The following is a 15,307-nucleotide window of genomic DNA, read 5'->3' on the forward strand; positions in this document are numbered from 1 at the left end:
TTAGGATATATTCAAATCCTGCAAGAAATAATAAATGAGGGAATAATGAGGAACATTTATTTCTCAGGGTATAACTGTAATGCTGCCTCTCTACACTCACAATTTATGACAAGTAAGGATTTTTTTTCTGTGAGTGGAATGCATTACATTAGAAAAAAAAATAACGGCCATCTGTAAATGTAGGGATGGCTGGCCAATCTGTTATGTATGTTGCAATAAAAATGGTTTATTGGGCTATCGGAATTAGACACAGGAGCCCAAAGCTGCAGACACCACTGGGTAGCACGCTTGGGATTGCAAGCTGCCTCCACACACTGAAGTTTCCCTGAGCCTCTGTTCTTCTGGCCTGGTTCTTTTGAAGGCTTTTTTTTTTTTTTTTTTTTGAACTGGGTTTCTTTTAAGATCTGCTCTTGGACAGTGGTTTCTTATTTTGAACACTGGGTTTCTAATCTGAAAATGTTAAGGTGGTTCATACACACATAAATTTTGGGATTCAGGGGCTGGGGATGTAGCTTAGTTGGTGGAGTGCTTGCCTTGTATGCACAAGGCCCTGGGTTCAATTCCCCAGCACAATAAACAAATAAATAAATTAGTTAATTAACTTGGGGTTTTAAAATCCTCTCTCATGGATAAAGTCCAAAATAAACTTATTTTGACTGTCAACTTTATTTACATACTGTGTAAAAAAACAGGGATGATGTATTCATCGTCTTAAAAGCTCCTTGTGCCAGAGAACAAGGAATTGCTCAGGGAACTAGTACACATGTCACAAAGCACAGGGACCAGCTCAGAGGAGAGATCTCCGGGCACACTGGGGACAATTTGAGGATCAAATAGTCAACCAACAATGACAGAGATGGCTTGTAGAACCAGTGGGGTGAGAACCCCTAAGTGCACACTGACCTAAGTCCGTCCGTCAGGAATCACTCACCGCTCCATCCTGCGGCGTTCACGTTGATCTTTGGAGAAGGGGATTCTGCCACGTTTCTCACTTTTTCCCTCATGATGTTGTAATACTGGGAGGAGGCACTTGGAAGTTAGGTGAATATTCTGTTTTCCCTCAAACCTTCACTTGTCGCACCCACCCACGATTCTTTCCGGAAGCAGTCACCACCATGATGGTTATGATGGTTGTCATGGACTGATTCTCTCATTTGATCATTTCTTCGCCACTTGTGATTTGGCATTTTACACTAAGGCAGAACAACCCCAATCCCCCTCAAATTCTTTCTTTGTACATTTATATCAGGGTGAACTCGCAGACTGGGTGACGATTGCACTGTTCTATTCTTCCCAGGTTTCTGTATGGCTGGAGTTATCTTAAAATAAAAGGTTCTGAATAACTGTACACCTGTGTGCCCGCACACAGTCACATGGGTCTTGGGTGTCAGGTGGCTTCTGGGCTCACAGAGGCCCTGGCTGCCTTTACCTGTACTGTTACACCCCAGGTCTCCTCAGGGTCACCACCTGAGAGCACACGGGTTGGTCCACACCACAGAGGGACAGGGCAGAGCTCCTCTGCCATGCCCACAGCTGCAGAGTTGTGATTCCAAGGGATTCCTTTGGGGTCCCTAGGTCAAGGCCATGGAGGCCCCAAAGGGACTTCTTGGGATGCTGTATTCTTCCATGGTACACAGAGTGGGGGTTCTGCTCACAGCCCGATTTTCTCCAATGCTGGCCATTCCGAGCCTCTGCTCATAGTGATCTGCTCACTCTTGGCTCCAGCCAGTGCCTTCCTTCTCCTGAGGAGGGTCACATCCTTGATGTTCACTCGTGCTTTCCTTGTTGTCTGGGTAAAAGGTAAGTCATGGTCCGAATGCTGGTCCCCATACCATTAGGTGACGATATTGGGAGGTGAGCCCTTTGGGGTGTTGATCACGAGGGTGGAGCCCTCATGCATGGAGTGCTCATAAAGGAGCCCCAGAGAGGTACTTTGTGCCTTCTGCTTTCCTCGGGAACAGTGGGAAAGCAAGGCCGATCAGCCAGGAAGCCCTGACTCGACCCTGAATCTGCTGATGCTATGGTCTTGAACTTTCAACCTCCCATCTTCTCTAGGCCACCCAGTCCATGGCATTTTGTTATAGCTATTGGAACAGACTAAGATATGGACTCCTGCTATCATTTTGAGATTTTCTCTTCTGGCTGCTCCATTGTTGTCCCTGGTCCTAGCATAGCCTGTTGGGGGAAACCTGGATCCAAGGGAGACCTGTGCACTCTGTAACTCATTCAGTGAGGGCTGCCTTTGGATCAGATGGTGCTCTCAGACTCTGGTTGCCTATAATTCTCATGTTTTCTATTTACAGGTTCCTGGTGAACAAAACTCAAATTTATCTGAGGCTAAAATTCATATAATTCTGCATTCTGGTTTTTGAGAAAATAACAGCTTTTACCTGCTGTTCTGCTATGATTAATAATACCCTCTTTGACTCATAGACATCTTTGTTTAGATGACATATTTATGCCATGGTCCACCTGCCCAGAGGGAAATTTTTCAGAGCCTGTCCTGGACTATTTTGGTTTCCCCACACTCCTGATCCGCTAACTAGAGGACTGAGACTGAGGAACACAGCCAGGATTGGGGCATGAGTACAAGCAGGGTTGGGAAACCCTACTCCACAATGTTTGTTGGTTCTGACTGAACACAAAGTAGTCAGGTAAAGTGGAAAGGTGAAGGAGAAAGCTTGAGGAAAGGTGTGCATAGATGGAGCTTCCCATGCGAGCCTGGGGCTCATGATCTTGGAGAAAACCTGAGGAGGAACTGTGGAGTTAGATGTGATGCGCTCAGGCATAACCTCCTGAGTGGTCTCCTCCCGGGGTGGGCTCTCTGCCAACTGCAGAATCTTAACATGTGGCTGTGATTTGGGGAGAGGGTTGGAGGGTTCTAAGACACATGTGCAGGGGATCCTACCATAATACAGCTGAGATACACAGCGGGCCCTGGGAGCAAGCCCAGTCTTGTGGGAGCACAGGAAGGAGCTCCAGAAGGACCAGAGGCCCACGGCTCACAGGCCCTGGGCTCAGGGAACGGCTCAGCTTCCTTCCTGGGAAGGTGCCATGTGTGGAAGGTTGGGTGTGGCTGACCACAGAAGACCTGCAAAGTCAAGCAGGGGTAGGGCTGGACAGGGACTGGGCCTATGTACAGAGTATGCAGCAGTGTTGTCCCTGAGAGACAGAAGAGTGCAGGAGGCAGACATGGCGCCCTCGAAGTTTCCATCAGTGATTGTGTGCGTGCCTTGAGGAGCTCCTTCTTGCTCATGGACTGAATATTGATGATGAACAGGCACACCACCGCTTACCCTGCTGAGCACCTGGAGTGAATTAGCCAAGCAGAGGTGGCTGGTCCTTGCCCCAGGCTTCCCTTCTGTGGTGGGTGGAGTTGGGGCAAGAAAACTCTGACTTGGGTATTTCTCTCATCTCAGAATAATGGGAGGGCACGGTCCAATCTTACCCCAGGCAAGGGAAAGTCTAATCTCTTCCAGACATGCAGCCTCGACCTGCTCCTGAGATGACTTTCCTCCGCTCTAACTCACCTGCAAGAGCACTGCTGTGGACCGGCTTAGACTGTGGTCGCAGCTGAGTGGCTTAGAGGTATGACTTACAGGAAGGGAAACTCATATTTTTGAGCACTTGCTGCATGTCACTCAGGTTTTCACAACTATTATCCACCCATGTACTGATTAACTTCTACTGTGTGTCAGGTGCTGGGCCAGGTCCTGGCTATACAGAGGTCAGGAAAACAGCAATGGAGCCCTTGATACTCACTAAGCCCCCAGGAGTGATGCATTTTTCTCAATTAACCAAGTGAGAAAGCCAAACATAGAAATGGTAACTAGTTTCCCCCAAGTTACTCAGAAATATGGTAGACCAGGTATTTATATACTCTTCTTTGAAGCATCAAATTGTCTTTTCTGGTAAAAATAAGATGATTGGGCTGAGGTGCTTCTATTTTCGCTTACATTCTTTGGTACATTTTCTAAATATTCCATGCACCACCCAATGCGAGAGGAGGGCCACTTGGTTACTCCGTCTATACCCAGTGCTTCAGGAGCTGTGACAGGAACCCTGTTCTGTCTATCACATGGCACGGAGTTGGCGGGGGCTAGACCAGTGGGCATTGCAATTTTTGAGAATATGTTGAGGATGTACCGCCAAGTGAAAGGCTTTGTTCCTTATCATCAAGGCTGGTCTCTAGGGACAGGGTAAAGGAATCCCAGGTGAGAGTCACAGATGCTCCTAATATGTAAGTGGCATAGGAATAATTTGTCTTGGGTCCGTCTGTGAAAGGCTGTCAGAACAACTGGGAGAAATCTGGTCAACCAGAGCAAAGCTTTGAAGCAAATTCTTACACATGACAATGTGCCACCCTGTGCCACCACAGGGGTCTCTGCTGGACTGCAAGCCACACTCAGGAGCCTCCCGTTTGCAGACTTGCTCCTCCTGAGTGCAGCTGAGATCAAGGAGAAACGTGCTTGGAGAATGTCTTTAGGAGGAGGCCCTCCTCTGGGCCTGAAGTCCGTGTCCTCCCTGCTGGTTCCTGTCCAGGAGCCTCTCACCTGCGAGTACACTGGAGGGTCCTGAGCATGCCCCCTGGTGTAGGGGCACATCCTAGGTGCTGGAGAGAAACTGTCTGGAGTGGGAAGGGAACTTCAAGGCTTGGACACAGGCACACCGGCTCTCGATGGCTGATGATGGTGGGTCACCGAGGTAGTCCTCTGAGCTCTGGTCTCATCCGAGAAATGGAGCAATAGCCTTTCAGGGATTTCTTTTTTAGAGAAATTGAAATAAGAAATTATGAGAAAGATCATAGCTTATGACTAACACATGGTCCCAGCTCTTTAAATGACAGCTGTCATTATGTCTCAGTCTGTCACGGCTCCTAAAAGAAAATGCCAAGGACGTGGATGCTCAAGCCCCAGACATTGTCATCTCACAGCTCTGCAGGCTCAAGTCGGTGCTCAGGGCAGGCGTGGTGTCTGGGGGCTCTGCCTCCTCCTGGAGGGGCTTTTTCTGTGCTCCATGGTAGAAGGGCAGCAGAACTCCTCCCTGAGCCCTGTTCACAAGGGGACCTGTCCCACGGAGGAGGGCTCCACCCTGGTGATCTAGTCACCCCAGGAGCCCCACCTCTGGGACCATCGCCCTGGGGGACAGGCTTCCAACCTCAGTTCTGGGGGACACAAGCCTCCAGACAGGAGCATGTGGCTGGCTCCTTCTGTCCACTGTCAGTATGGGGCGGGGTCATGCTCCTCACGCGCTCAGTTCAGGGACCTTGAAGAAACAAGACTTGACTTTCAGAAAGCAAGGTTCCGGCTGTTCATCTTCTCTCTCTGGGAAATGCGAGCAGCAGGGGTGGGCTCCCAGTCTCTCTGGTCGTGCCCACGCTCTCCTTCCGTGACTGCCTTGGGAAGAGCCACCTCTCTCCGTAATGAAGAGGCCTCCAGCTCACACCCCGATGGCATATGCATAATTAGCTCGTTTTCTTCCGAGGTTCTTTGTTTAAGAGGGTTTGGTAGATTTGCTAATTCAGTTGCTTATGTGTGACTCTTGTACAGTCAATTACAGAAGCCTTTGAACAGCATAACTGAAGACGTGTTTGGCTTAATCAGTTCTGACAGCTGTGGGGAGGGGGCTGAGAACCAGCACCCGGCACAAAGAAATGCCACTAATGGGCTGGTCTCGGGGCTCAGATCCATCCCTCTGAGCCTTATCAGGGTGACTGTACTGATACGTGTCACCTCTCTATGAACCAATCTCCCACCTCTATTGGAAAGTTAAAAATAATTGGCACTTAGAAGTTTAAGCGGCCCAGGGATCCTCAGACTCTCAACCACAGTACGTACGGCACAGCACCACCAAATTACGGGGAAAGTCCAGAAGGGGGCAAGGCTCTGAAGCCAGCCTGCCTGGTGCCAACACCAAGGATGCCATCTTCTAGCTTTGTGTCTTGGGCAAGGGCCCTTACCCCCTCTGTGCCTCAGTTTCCCTCTCTCTAAAACATCATCAGAGAAAGGATAACAGAACACATGGCGGGGGGTGGGGGCGGGAAGCCCGGGGCAGCACCAGGCACGCAGTGAGCACTGGGCGAAGACAAGGACTCACTGTAACCCCTGCACAGGCCTGGAAACCTGGCTATGTGCACATTCATGTCGCCATCAGAGCTGACGCGTGCTAAGAGCTGATTTCATGCTGGAATTTGCTCTAAGTAATCTGTATGTGTTAACACATTTTAATCTTCAGGAAAATTTGATGAATGTAAAACCAGTTCTGTCTCATAGCAGAGGAATCTGGGTGCTTGCAGTCCGTCTAGGAAGCCAATGTTCATCTGACTATGACGTCTAGGCTGCAGCCTGACCCTGACGATCACTCAGGTCCCAGACCTAGCTTGTCACCTGCTCTGGATCAGAGGCTTGGGAACAGAAGCGTGCGTGCTGTTCTGAAGGCAGGGTGTTGGAGAAAGGAGAAAGCACTTGTGACACTTTGCAGTCAGACAGAACTCTGTGATCAGCCTGTGACACGTGTGTAGAGTGCTGGTGCATGGGAGCTGCTCGGTGGACATGCCTGGTCCTGGGCCCGTGGGAGACACGGGTGCCTCTCCGTCTTCTCAGGGCCTGGCTCCCTTAGGCAGAACTGTGTCTTCTTCTCTCTTTCCTACTCTTTTTCTCCTTCTTCAAATTAAATTCATTGTTTGCTCTGACCATTCATTCTTTAAGGAAATTGCTTGATAAGAATTCAGAATGTTCTAGAACCTTGCCCATCATAGTACTCCCACAGAATGGCAGGGTTTGCATCACGTTGGAAGTTTGGAACCTCAGGCTCCACCCTGGTCCTGGAATCAGAATCTGCACTTGAGCAAGATTCTCAGGTGATTTGTATGCTCGTTAAAGTCGGAGAAATGCTGGGTCAGAAAGAGCGTGATCTTTGGCACCTGACAGAAATGGATTTGAAATGCAGATCTTCCCTCTATCATCCATGCAGTCTTTGAGGAACCACATCACATTTCTGACATTGTTTTCTAATCTGTAAGTTGAACTTAATAACATCTTGCAAGATTGTGGTAAGAACTGCTGATAATAGAGTTAACTACACTCATTTCCCTGAGCCTGACACCACATGGAATGTTTAACACCTATATTGTTTCTCGTTTCATCTTCACCAACATCTAGTAAGTAGAACTCAGGGTGTGAGAACTCTGCAGGTTCACTTGAACCCAGGGGAAGGAGTCCTTCCACAGAATGTAGATGCTGGGTCCATCTCTAGATGCAAACAAGAAAGCTCAGGATGGGGTGGGATGCACCATGCTCAGGGCTGAGTGAGCAGTGAAAAATCAGCGCTTCTCAGAGGCTTGCTTCCCAAAGAGGAGACTGGTATTATTGTAATCACTCCATCCAGAATGCAGACGTCCAGGTATTCACTTTTTTATTTCTTTAATGACACCGTGTCCTGCAAAGCCATTCAAATCATTTCTCAGTCCTTATTTCATCAACTGTTACACTGCCATGCACGGAGCCCATGACTCAGATGTCGAAGGACAAACATGTTTTGTCATGAGAGACATGTCTTCCCAGGCGTGGGGAGTGGTGAGCATGGCTGGGAGAGAGCAAGTGGAATGTCCGGCAGTGGCCCCAGGCATGTTCTTCCCCTAAAGGAGCTCCTTCCCCTCCTCCAGGGCAGGTTCCTCTCCTGCTGAGACCAGGCCCCTCCTCTGCTTCTCCCAGGTGACTGTCAGAAGCCGGACTGTGGCCTTCCCCTTGGCCACGTTTCCTCAAACCCTCCCCCGTCCCCGGAGCTGTCTGAGAAGCGCAGGAGTGAGAGCGATGAGACCCACTGTTCTGGCCAGGAGGGATCCTGTCCCTTCTTTAGAGTGGGTGTACCTATCCCCAGGGCTGGGGACCACGACGCTGAGCAGGTAGACGCCACACCAGGTGTTCTGAGCAGCATCTTCTCATATTCTCATTTTAGGAATCAAAGTGACCCAGACATGCTCTACTACGGGAATGCTAAGTGGTCAGGTGTGAGACCTCTGCAGGTTCACTTGGAGCCAGGGCAAGGAGTCCTTCCACAGAATGGGTGCTCTCTGCTGCAAGATCAGAGCCAACAATCAACGAGACTCCTACAGAAAGAAGGCGACTATGTGGGATGAGATCTGAGTGTGATACTGTGGTCCAGTGGAGCTCATTTCCCCAAGCCCTTCTCTCTGGGAGTCTGAGAAGGATGCACCGCCCCTTGCTGTGTCCATGCTGTGTCTAGAGTGCTTGTGACCAATGCAAGAGGAACAGAGGGAGGGGCTGAGGTGGTGACCTGAGTGCAGAGTGACGTTTGCTATGGGTGGTTTTATGCTTGTCCTGGAGGCCCCACATACCGATAGCACCCTGTTTTCATCTGAGTGTGTTTGTCTGCGCTCCCTCAAGATGAAATCACTTGCAGACTCTTAGATGGTTCTGCCCTTGAGGTTTAACTTGATTCCAAATTTCAGAGGCTGAAAGTAGCCCACCTGTAAAAAAAGAAAATATATGTCAGGTATTCATGCATTTGGGGTCTTCAACCAAGACCTCTTCACTACTATAATCAAGAGCTCTGAGTAAGATATCAGCTCTGTGGACCTTGGGCAACTTTCAAAATTTTGACTTTAAATCTGTCTTTCCTGGCTTCCATGAGGCCTTTGTATTGGATCCTGCAATCCTGGTTGGGTCTACCTATCCCCTAAGCCACCCAGACAAGAGCAAGGCTGAACCCCTGGGGTGAGCGGGCCCCTTCCCTCTGAATGATTCTCCTGCAGCTGTGGAGATGGGCCTTCATTTCTCGCCTCGTTATGATAAGTTTGGCAAGTGAGGTGGTGAGGGATGCTCTGGCCTTTACTCAAAAATGTTCCTCAGTATCATACTTGAACCTTTTAGAAATGTGTTCTTAATGATGTTTTCCCAAATTAGCAGGCGCACTCATTTCAGATAGTTTAATAATTTCTATTTGGGGGAGCATATGCTGCCAAGTTGCTGTAGAGGCCAAGAAATTCACAGTTGGCTCTCAGCACTGGAGGAGGCTGGGGTCCTCGGGGTCCTTGGCCAAGGCAGGGCCATGCAGGCCTCCAGGGTCCTGCTCTGCTAATGGGCCCATTTATTTTTCATTTTTATAAGACTGTCTTGCTGAACATTTAAAAACTGATCACTCCACATTTTTACTGCCTAAAATGTTATGAAAACTTAGATATATTATGCCCAAAAAATTGTCCCTGTGACACACCAGGACCAGACTATGCAAGGAGATATCACTCTGCCTTCAATGACAAAGTCTTCCTCAGGTGTCCAAGAGAGGGACACCACTCTCCAACCTTTGTGTGGAGAAAAAGTGATTTACTTTCTCTTTTAATAATAACTTTTAATCTTCTTAAAAACTATGTTAATTACCAAAAAGTTGGAAATTTTTATGAGCAAAATGCTAATAAGAAGAGCAATGCAATGACAATCAAGGCTATGGCTAAGTAAAATAACCCGTGTGCGCACAGCACAGTGATGGTTGAAGAGATCATCTCTCCAGCACTGCCTCCTGCCCACCATGTCTGCATGACTGGCATGAGGCTTCATGCCTGTAACATGGTGGCCTTTTTCATTGAAAATGTAATTCTCCAGGTTGATAATTCTTCCACTGCAGCGGTGGGTCTGTGCCAGGCCAAGTAGTGCCTTGGCCTCCCTTTCTGCTGCTCAGACTGCTGTGAGCTAGCGGGAACCTCCTTGGCCTCCACATGCAACATGAGGTGCAGCTGGGTTCCAGTAAAACTTGTTATGGACACTGTAACTTGAACTTTGAATGCTATTCAAGTAACATCAAATACTCTCCTTTTAGATTCTTCAGCCATTTAAAAGTGTAAAAGCCATAGCTTGCAAGCCACCCAAAACAGGCAGAGGCGCATTTGTCATGTTGGCAGTGGCTCGCTGATCCTTGTCCTATAACATCACTTTGAGTGACAGCATGATATTTCATGACACTCTGCACATTATCTATTTATGCAATTGCTGAATGTTGGACACGTAGCTTACTTTCATTTTGTTTCTTGCTCTTTTAAGTCACATCATTAATTGACATCTCTGGGGAGCAGCTCCCTTTCCTGTGATTCAGCTCTGTATTCCAGTCAGCCCAAAAGAAGCTCCCTGCAAGCCCAGAACTCCCTGGAGGGGAGAGGAGGACGCGCAGAAGGGGATGGAAGGACAGTGGAGGGCATGTGAGTGGGCAGGTCCTTTGTAAAGGGGAAGGGAATCAAGCTCCCAGACAAAGGAGGCCGGGGAGGGAGCCAGCTCCCGCCAGCTCCTGGTTTCCAGCCCCCCTGCTTCCCGTTGGTGCCATCTGGGAGAAGAGGGGGCCACAGGACTGACTGTGCCCAGTTCCCAGGTTCCTCACAGAGGTGCAGCCCCTGCCTCGATCCCACACATGCCTGTCAGACCCCGGGGGCCAGACCCAGAAAGCCTCACCTCCCCTTCCGTGTGTGCATGACCCTGATGCCACCTCAGAGTTTTAACGAGTTCAGGTCACCAGTTCCAACTTGGCTTCCTCCATGGTGATGGACACTCTGGGCCCAGATGCCCTGACCCACTGGAGGCCTTTCTCAGGGGCCTCTGTCATCACAGGGCTTCTAACAGTGTTCAGCCATAAAATGCCGAGAGTCCCAGAGACACCTTCACGCCCATGGAATCGCCCCCACCTCTCTGAGACTGGCCGTGCAGGCCCAGGGTACTGGCAAAGAGCCCCCTGATGCCCACATAGTTCCAGAATGCCCCACTCCAGGCTGAGCCTCAATTATCAGCCACTGTCAAGAGTCTCTGGAATTATGGAACACTGATGAAGATTGCATGCTGTGCTCAGAGTATTTCTTACAGGGAAAAATATAAAAGGACCAATTTTCTGGCAATTGGCTATATGAGCCAGTAGGGAGTGTTCAGTGAGTGTGGAATGGTTCCTTATTTATTGATTCCGAGCATTGGTACTTGGCTTGATCCAGCCACATTCTTCATGTTTCCTTATCTCTTACACATCAGCCACAGCTTGTCTAGAGCAGGGAGCCAGGACCTAATCTCTGCAAAAGCTAACAGGGCTCAGGTCCTGGCTCACTGCCTCTGTGCAAGTCACTGTGCTTTGGTAGGACTATCCCTAGTGCTCGCTAGTGCTTCTGTACAAAATATCACGAGATGGGTGGCCTAAAGAAGTAGGCCATGGCCTAGTTAATTGTGTCACTTGGGAAGGCTGGAAACCCTGTGAAGCCCAGCAAGAAGGTCCCCGACAGGCATAAGGCAGCATCCGTACAGGCATTTCTCCCATCTCTTGTGGTTTGCTAGCCATCTTTGTCATTTCTTCATTCACAAACCAATCACCCAGCCCTGCCTTCTTCACACATTCTTCTAGTGTACACATGACAGTGCCAAGGTCATGAGTCACACGGAATCAAGGGGATATGTTATTCCAGTATGACCTCAACCTTAGCAGACTGCATCTGCCATTACCAAGGAAGGTCACATGGGGAGGTCCTGAGAGACTTCAACCTATGCACAGGATTCCCATAGTTTGGATTCCAACATTCCAAACTTTTGGGAAATAAGTAGCACATAACAAAACCCGTGAGGTTCACTTTGCTATCTATACTCTAAAGATGAGGATGACAAAGCCTTAAGAGGATTAAGAATTTGCCACATCCACCTAGTCTGACTTAAAGCTGCACCTGTCTAGCAAGTCTTGCTTCTTTTGGAGAGCATGTGCCCAGGACTTTGGCTTTCTGAATACACTGCAGGCTTTGCTGTGAACACACCTGCAGGGACTGAGGTGGGTTAGTTCTGGGGTTTCTAGTCTGCCCCTCCCCTACCATGTGGCCTTGTCTCTCATCCGTGTGGACAACTTGCTTACTAACTGCCTTTTCCCCAACAAAACAGAGCTAAGGTTTGTATCAGAAATCGCTGATTCCGGGGCTTTTAGTTTTCTGCCAAGTTAAATTGTGGTGAATTCTCTCCAGTGTTTTCTTAGCAGGGAGGTAAGGCGCCCATTTAGACGCTTTTTGTGGGTTGCCTTTTTAAACAAATGCAGCTGGGCATTTTGATTAAATGCATATTGGAATCCACTTATAACTAGTGAACCAAGACAATGCAAGGGCCGCAAAGCACCTCTCATGGCCTGCTGAAACTGTTCAAGTTAAACAGTTCAACAGGATATTGCTGTGTTATGATGTCTCATGAAATAAAACACTGTGCCCTGTGACCACTGGGGTGCCCAAAAGAGTCCTACCCAACACAGAAGGTCCAGGACACTGGCTCTGCCTCATCTAGAATGGGAATGTCTGCTGGGACAGATGTGAGGCTCTGCTTGACCTGGATCCGGTGTTGAGTGAATTATAAATAGAATCACCAAAATGGCTTCACACAACCTAAAGCCCTCTGTAGTTGGGTGTGTGGCTTCTCAGCTGAACAGGGGATATGGAGCCCCCTGCCCTCAAGGCCCGCTGACTTCTGGGCATTCTTGGAGCCATTCCTTTTCTAGGGATCACACCATTTGGATATTGCAAATGCAGAGGAGGACACTGTGCTGGGAGTGGTTGGCTCCAGTGGACGGGGAGTGCTCCATGTTCACTTAGTTGGTTAGCACACTTCGGTGTCACTAGGAGCTGGGTGCTGGGATTACAGCGACCAAGGACATCCTTCACAGTCTGGAGGGGAGACAGATGGGTAAGTGTGGGCCAGCGTCAGGGCTGGCTGAGAGCAGAGGCTGGGGTGCAGAGGGGGCCCAGAGGAACAGTGCTCACCCTCACTAGGCACAGGGCGAAGGCCGTGCAGAGAGCCTGGCAGAGAAACATGATGGACAATCAGGTTTAAAAAGAGACGACTGAGTGCCAGGGGCCTGTGAGCAGGACGACCTCAGGAGAGGGTAATGGGGTGTGTTCTGAGAACTGCAGTGCAGTCCATAGGGACAGAGTGTCAACTACACAGGGAAGTGAAGCACGAGGCTACAGACCTTTTATAGTCCTGAAGGAGAAAATTAAGGACAGGATCTTCAAGTTCAGCAGCTCATTATTTACCTACCAGCAGCAATAAAAATCTCATCCTTTTTTAGAGACAACCTAAGACTAGAATAGTTGGGCCATGTGGCTTCCAGGCAAATGGTAGATTGTGACAAAACAGTCTCAGACCTCCTGCCCTCCCTTGGAGGGCCTTTTTTTGTAAATCTGAAAGTCCTGAGTCCAGTGAGTTTTGAAGAACAATTACTGGTCTCAAAAACTACCACAACAGCGGACAATTTTAGGATGCAGGTTGACCTTGAGTGCCGTCTGGTCAAGCAGCCCAAGTGACACGTTAACAGCAGTCTCCTCCGCCTTGCCTGGCTCTATCCCAAGGACTCCAGTGCTGTACTATCTGATATGTGTACAGTGGTCTCAGACCTGCCCATCCCATTGGCAACATCCTTGGCTTAGATTTTTTTCCTTTTATTAATCTCTCCTGATGCTTCCCTGAGTACGTATCTCCAGCCTTCTAAGGGATGCCTATTTTTACACTTGTTAATCTTTGTTGTCCTGGTGTGTTAGAAAGAACATGCCTGATGTAGTTGGGAAGACTGAGTCAAACCCATCATTGTGCTAGTTACTATTTCTGGTGTGGAGACTCCTTGATTAACTGAACATCTGGGGTTTCTGGTCTTTCTACATTGCATAATCTATTGTCACATCTAGATGAAGCCAACCCTTTTAAATTTGTCCCATTCTTGAATGCATGTCAGTTTTTAGCTTTCTTACACCTTTTTCGGTATTTGATTTTTATTTAGTTTTCAGGATTCTGGAGGGAGAATACCTTTTTGGAGATTGTGCAAGCTTTATGAGGACATCTCATAGTCAGGTTTGCACACCATGGTCACATACCAGAGCTCACCTCCCAGAGGGACTCTGCAGGTGACCTAGACAGATAATGATTCACACACTCCTCTTTTGAACTTCTAGAATCTTTCCTGTTTAAAACTAATGACAACTTTAAGCAAACTAATGTACCAGCCATTCTGCTAATCACTGTTCATACATTATTTTATTTAATCTTTATGATTTTCCCAGGCAGGTAGCTCAGTGATTAGGATGTGGGCTCTGCAGTCAGCCTGTCTCCTTGGCATCCCTGCTCTGGGCACTGTGCTATGCATCCTCAGAGTAATGGAATGCATACCCTAAAAAGCCCTGGCTATTAATCTTAGGACATGAAGCTGATTTCTTCTGTGGATATTCCAAAAAGCATTTGAAGAGAGATGGTGTGTCCCCCAAATCTTTAAAACTAATGACCATATTTAGACTTTCTTTACATATTCTTCTTAACATAGCTTCATACTATTTCTCCAACATCTACCAGAGCCTCTTTTCTTGGTACTGTCCTGTGTTGAGGCTAATTCTTTGCTTCCCCTGTGTTATCATGAGCCTGGAGATGGGAAGTCTCATCGTATTCTCTCTGCACATTGTTGAAATCCTAGTAGCCAAGGCTCAGTTCCTTATGAACCTGGCCATATGACCCAACTAACAGCAGCATCTCAAGTGTCATTTCTTCACCTGTAAAATGGAGGCTACAATTTCAGGAGGACTGAGGTTTTAGGGACTGCTCACAGCTCCCTCCCATGGGGCCCACTCTATCTGCAACATGGCATGGCTCCTCCAAGGTGAGCAGGGCTGGCCTTGGTCCACTACAAGGACATAGCTTTTAGGGTTCCTGCAAAGGGAAATGGACATAGTCTGCTTCCATGATGAGCTGTCAGGCCTGCATTCCACCCTGGACTGCACTCCAGAAACTTCTGAAGGCTCCAATCTTTAGCAAAGCCTGGACTGAGGTAGTGCCCTCTTCATGGCCCTAACATGGGAAATTCCTGGTAGTCAGTTGGACCTCCAGGCCTTAGGGGAGGGAGGACAGGCACATGGAAGCCCTCACAGATATTGGGGTTTGAAGATTTGAAATTTGGGTCTACCTCTTGCTAATTATGTGAACTTAGAGAAATTACTTGACTTCTCTGAGCATGAAAAAAATACACAATAACTATCTGTTGAGTGAAGACTGAAATTAGACTATGGAATTAGACTATTGTACATGGAGAAATCAGGACACAGTCTGGTGTCCCAGGATTCATTGGTGGTTCCTTAACACCAGAGCTGTTAAAGTTCAGGAATCACAAATCATTGTAGGAAATAAAGTTCAGAAGGTCATGACCAGAAATTTTTGAATTTTGAATACCAAGATAAAAAGTCTGGATTTTTTCCCTCTGAACCAAAGTTTCCAAAAGCATGATTATTGTACCACTAGATGAAAAAAATATTGATAGAAAG

Source organism: Spermophilus citellus (genome assembly GCF_964194105.1).
Source record: "Spermophilus citellus genome assembly, chromosome: 13".
NCBI classification, from domain to species: Eukaryota; Metazoa; Chordata; class Mammalia; order Rodentia; family Sciuridae; genus Spermophilus; species Spermophilus citellus.